The sequence below is a fragment of the Choristoneura fumiferana genome, chromosome 23, assembly GCF_025370935.1.
Source record: "Choristoneura fumiferana chromosome 23, NRCan_CFum_1, whole genome shotgun sequence".
Lineage (NCBI taxonomy): Eukaryota > Metazoa > Arthropoda > Insecta > Lepidoptera > Tortricidae > Choristoneura > Choristoneura fumiferana.
Genome location: NC_133494.1, coordinates 9213656 through 9220274, shown reverse-complemented (window position 1 = coordinate 9220274; position 6619 = coordinate 9213656).

The following is a 6619-nucleotide window of genomic DNA, read 5'->3' as shown; positions in this document are numbered from 1 at the left end:
ATACAATTACGACAGAATAATATCGACGAAGCATACTGCATGTGGAACTGTGGCTATTTGTATGCCTTATGGCGTTTTTTTTTTAATTTGGACTTATAAGTGCATAAATCTATTCATAAGTAAAGATTACTTTACACCGTGTTTTTTTTTAATTAGTTAATGAAAGAAAGCATAATTTTATTTTTCCAGTAGTTTCGGATAAAATGTGGGGAATTCATTAGTTTTCGTTTTACATACAAGTCATGCTTTTTTAAAATAAATAATCTACAAAACTTTTTTCATATGACAAATCACGCATTACCTAAAGTTTCTAATACGACCGTAAAAGTGACTTCCCTCTTCAAAATTGACTTATTTAAATTGCCACATCATTAAATATATTATGTTTAGGTCACAAAAATATTTTCATCAAATTTAAATTAAAATCGTATATTGCGTAAATATAGGACGCAATGGGCTCTTTTACGCTTCATTTTTGGGCGTTTTAAAAAAAAGTGTTACCTACCCTTACTTTTTTTTTAATTTTGAAAAAAATATATGGTTTTTTCCTATTCCGAATCAAGAGCACAATCGATTCCGATCGTTTAAAAAATGTCCCCATCTTTTTATATAGAATTTTATGAGTCAGCTTTGTCACGCCCATAGCCCATACTGAGCGCATGAAAAAAACGTTGCAAAACTGATTTTTTTTTGGGGTCAATTTTAAGGGTTCCGGAGCCAAAATGGCAAAAACGGAACCCTTATAGTTTGGCCATGTCTGTCTGTCTGTCCGTCCGTCCGCGGCTTTGCTCAGGGACTATCAATGCTAGAAAGCTGTAATTTTGCATAGATATATATGTAAACTATGCCGACAAAATGGTACAATTAAAAACTAAAAAAAAATTTTTTTGGGTACCTCCCATAGACGTAAAGCGTGGGTGATTTTTTTTTCTCATCCAACCGTATAGTGTGGGGTATCGTTGGATAGGTCTTTTAAAATAATTAGGGGTTTGCTAAGACGATTTTTCGATTCATTGTTTTTTTTTGCGAAATATTCAACTTTAAAGTGCAAATTTTAATTAAAATCGAGCGTCACCCACCCCTCTAAAATCTAAACCGGTGGGAGGAAAAATTTGAAAAAATTCAGGATGGTAGTAAGTATATCAAACTTTCAAGGAAAACTATAACGGCTAACTTTGCTTGAGAATTATTAGTAGTTTTACTCTTAAATAGCAGCCTAAGGTATAAAATATATCTAAACTAGGATGATTCCGTATAAAATACGAAATCCTTAGAAAAATACAACTTAATTTTTTCGTAATGGCTACGGAACCCTATTTTGAGCGTGTCCGACGCGGTCTTGGCCGGTTTTTAAACAATCGGAATCGATTGTGCTCTTGATTCTAAGTAGCATAAACTATATTTTTTTCCAAAATTAAAAAAAAGAAAGGGTACACTTTTTTCTGAAAACGCCCTTTTGCACATTCAGAAAGACCATCTTGCCAAGAATAATGCGCTGCAAGAAACTTGTCAGAAACCCATTTTTTTTCGAAATCAATGATTTACAAATAAAATACTTATAAACTACTTAAAGTATAAACTTAAAGAAAAAAATACATGAAAAAGAACACAAGAAGTTGGAAAACCCCGAATTTATCACTTCAAAGTTCAACCGATTTGATGGAACATTATCGAAGAAACATCGCTAGAAAACCTGATTTCCAATAAAAAAAAACCGCAAAGTTATGTAAATAATGCAGTTGTTCTTTCGATAACTAATGAATTTATTACGTATTATATTATATTATTTTTATTCATGAACCACATTTAGATAACCAATGAAAATTACTATGGGGATACTAGGTAGGTAGGTACATAATTTATCATTACTATGGGGACGTGTCAAAGAACGCGCACATTGCTTCGAGACAGTAGGGAACCTGTTAATTATTTATCCTGAAGTTAGTTGGTACATGGTTGGTGTTCAATTAAAATATCCAGTTATATTGTTTTAACGCATTTATTGTTCAGAGTTAAATTCGGCTGAAAAATTAAATTACATACAGTAAATAGCTACAATTATAAGTAACAACTATTGACTTAATAGTTATTGGTAATAACTATTGAGTAGGTAAAAATCACTATATAATTATTTGAAAATGTATGCCAATGCCCGTTTTAATACAACAAATATAATACCATAGTACTTACATATTATTACTGAAGAGACTGGATAGTTTGAGCTGTCAGCGCGTGTACAAGAAAAAAAATAGAAAAAATAGCGTTATACCTTCTCTATTTTTTTGTTACTAGTACAAGTGTTACTAGTACCTTACAGGCTCATAGCGTGTAAGGAAAATGGTCGTTATAATCTCGCTCATTAGCGCTCGCTCGCTAACGTCTCGAAATAGCGACTGTCGCTAAATTATCGCAAACTGTACGATGGCCGTAGCTTATGATCAGGCGCGCTCAGTTCGTGATACCAGGGACTCAAGTCAGAACGCGTCCAACGCCCAGACCGAAAGAGCGAGCGGACTCGACGGCCATGTTATCGTTCTGTGCCCCTAGTGTAAGTTTTCGGTTACAAAATACGTCTCGATCGCGTTCGCGTTAAAATCTCAATTTGTATACAAACACGAACAGCGCCTCTAGCGGAACGTTTGCGATGTTCGTGTTTCCATACAAATTGAGATTTAAACGCGAACGCGATCGAGACGTATTTTGTAACCGAAAAGTTACACTAAGGGTACTAGAGGCGAAGGTGTGTCGTTAGGATGTTCTTGTATTTTCTGTTTTATACAGTTTATAATTGTTTAAAATTATTATTTGTATCGATAAGATTTGTAATGGAATTGAGCCTTGATTTTATATTTTTTTATCAACTCTTAGTGAATAGACTATTGTAACATACGCATACCTATTGAATACTAACGCCTTTCACTCCATCAACATAAATTTAACTGTAAACATTAAGTCATACAATAGTTTTAATTGAAAAAGAAAACTTACTTCTAAAGTCCTAAACTTTGACCGTAACAGGTAGACATTTACAGCCTTATTCATAAAAAGTTAGAGCCTCCTTGAAGGCTCCTTGAAGGCCTGATGCTAAAAAACATGATTCATAAACGTCTGTTAGCGCTAATCAGTCGATCAAGGCTCTGCTAAAGTTAGAGGACCGTAGACCCTCCTTTATCTCTCTGCTAAGTCACAAAATGGCCGCCACAAGTTTGAACAGCTGACTTTGACTAGAGCAAAAAACCATAAGTACCGAAGATATTTATAGTGAAGGCAGGGCTACGCAGATTAAAAAAAAACAGGAAAATTTATTTTCAGGAATTTGTATTTAAAAATCCTCTAAATTAGCAACAATAAATTAACAATAATTATGAAAAAAAAATAAGGATTATTAACATAATTATGGCTTTTTGCACAACATAAACATGCGGATCGGAAATGGCGGGAAAACAAACATCTCGCTTTTTATTTTTTTTCCTGGTTATTTGCTGTCACTGCTGTCAATTTTTTTTTTTTAATTATCGATTAGGCCATTTTTTGTCTTTGATTTGTCAAGGTGGCCAACATAACGCGTCTAATCCGTCTATCAGCAGCTCAACAACTAGCAGACTGCTAGCAAGCGTTTATGAATCATACTTCTTGACAACCGTCTAACAAGCTTAATCAGTCTGCTAAGTAACAGACCGATCAAACCTCAATTAAGGATTTTTTATGAATAAGGCTGTTAGTTTTTTTACAGAGTCTGAACTAGGTATTTACTCGTCTTATGGCCGCTATATGAAAAAAAAACGAAGTTAATGGGGTTACCATACAAAAACTACTTTGATATGGTACCACGAAACCCTTCGTATTAGTAGGGGAGCCCCAAGAGATTTTCAGCCTTATTCATAAAAAGTTAGAGCCTCCTTGAAGGCTCCTTGAAGGCCCGATGCCAAAAAACATGATTCATAAACGTCTGTTAGCGCTAATCAGTCGATCAAGGCTCTGCTAAAGTTAGAGGACCGTAGACCCTCCTTTATCTCTCTGCTAAGTCACAAAATGGCCGCCACAAGTTTGAACAGCTGACTTTGACTAGAGCAAAAAACCATAGGTACCGAAGATATTTATAGTGAAGGCAGGGCTACGCAGATTTAAAAAAAAAACAGGAAAATTTATTTTCAGGAATTTGTATTTAAAAATCCTCTAAATTAGCAACAATAAATATGAAAAAAAATAAGGATGATTAACATAATTATGGCTTTTGCACAACATAAACATGCGGATCGGAAATGGCGGGAAAACAAACATCTCGCTTTTTATTTTTTTTCCTGGTAATTTGCTGTCACTGCTGTCAATTTTTTTTTAAATTATCGATTAGGCCATTTTTTGTCTTTGATTTGTCAAGGTGGCCAACATAACGCGTCTAATCCGTCTATCAGCAGCTCAACAACTAGCAGACTGCTAGCAAGCGTTTATGAATCATACTTCTTGACAACCGTCTAACAAGCTTAATCAGTCTGCTAAGTAACAGACCGATCAAACCTCAATTAAGGATTTTTTATGAATAAGGCTGTTTGTGTTTTACTCAAGCGCGTCAGAAAACCATACTCCTTGCATCCTGTAATGTAACCCCCACCATAAATTAACTCTTAGGCCGCTTGTAGACGTCCGTTGTTTTCATCGGACAACGGACCGTTTTTGCGGTGCTGTAATTTTGCATGGATATATATATGTAAACTATGCCGACAAAATAGTACAATAAAAAAATGAAAAAAAATTTTTTTACGGTGCCTCCCATAGAAAAAAGTATTGGGGGGAGGCCTTTGCTCAGCAGTGGGACAGAATAGGCTAACAATAACAATAACCTCCCATAGACGTATAGTGGAAGTGTTTTTTTTTTCTCATCCAACCCTATAGTGTGGGGTATCGTTGGATTGGTCTTTTAAAACCAGGGGTTTGCTAGGAAGATTTTCGATTCAGTGATTTGTTTGCAAAATATTCAACTTTAAAGTGCAAATTTTCATTAAAAACGAGCGTCCCCCCCCCCCTTCTAAAATCTAAACCGGTGGGTGGAAAAATTTTAAAAAATTGAGGATGATAGTAAGTGTATCAAACTTTCAAGGAAAACTATAACGGCTAAGTTTGCTTAAGAATTATTAGTAGTTTATGAATAAAATATACCAAAACTTGGAAAATTCCGTATAAAATACGAAATTCTTTAAAAAATATTACTTAATTTTTTCGTAATGGCTACGGAACCCTATTTTGAGCGTGTCCGACACACTCTTGGCCGGTTTTTGTTTATATCCTTTTATATTTCATATTATCTAAAAGTCTATGCTTTTGTTTCCTTGGTTACGTTTTGATGTTTGTGTAATCTGCCAGATAATAAATTACTATTTTCAATACGAGTTATAAATTTAAAACTGGCGACGATGTGTATGTGGACTCGCGCTGTCATCGTTCATCCTCCATTACCACTCATATTTCGTTTTCTACATTTTTTTTACCGTACAACGGCAAAACCTATTGACTTATTTGAAATACAACAACACTGGCCAACACGTACTTGATGCCATCCGATGGCATTAAATTAAACTTACTCTCGTCGCTCCATACATTTTTTGACCAATCAGTACTTGTCCACGACTTGTGACGAATTGCGAACGCTAATCTCGCCGTCTTATTCTTTCCCGAAATCACCGGCTTTTTAGACGGGAGTCGGCCATATAATACTTGCTCTCTCAGGCATCGTTTAACAGTGGAAACATGAATATATTTGTTGAAATTTTTATTTTTATTCGTCTTTGATCGCCTCTCCAGATTTTCTCGGATCTTCTGTGGAAAGTTTTTTGATTACCCGATCAGTTGTTGAAGTCATTTTCGATGACGACCGCTTTTAGGCTTGTTAAGGACATTCTTTCGAGCCTCAAACAATTTATTTCAAACGCTAATATGTCGGGATACTCCAAAAGTTCGTGAAACTTCAGCTTGCTACTTGCCCCTTTTGAGCGCAGCCGGAACAGGCTGTTTTATATCGTTTGAATATTCTTTGTATTTCGGCATGTTACAAGCAGTCTACTGATATTTATTCATGAAATATTTCTGAAATGCATGCTTATTCTTAGTAAAAAATTAAAAGAATATACTTGTCAAAATATTTTTGAACCAGTAACATGTAAAATTTGGGGGCTAGTGTTTAAATATTATTAAAAGAAATTGAACTTTTTGCCTAATTCGAGGATGTCTTAAGCCATTCATTATTTTAGCAACAAATACGTAGGTCTATCGACCATAGTACAGTCGCGCATACTGCAGTACTTTGGACATGTCTCCAGGCGGGATGGCGACTCCATAGAGCGGCTAGTCGTGCAGGGAAAGGTGGAGGGAACCAGGTCGCGCGGCAGATCACCTATGCGCTGGACTGATCAAGTGAAGGCCGCTGTAGGAAACGGCGTATCTGACTGTGCCAGACAGTCTGCCAACAGAAGGGTATGGTGGGAGATCGTACAGAGAGCTGTGTCCGCCTCTACCACCGACGCGGACGCCTCAATGTGACCACGACCGCTCTGCCAAGAGCGACACGACAAAGAAGAAGAAGAGACGTAATATCGAAAACTTTTGTTTGAGTCAAAATACTTTTCAT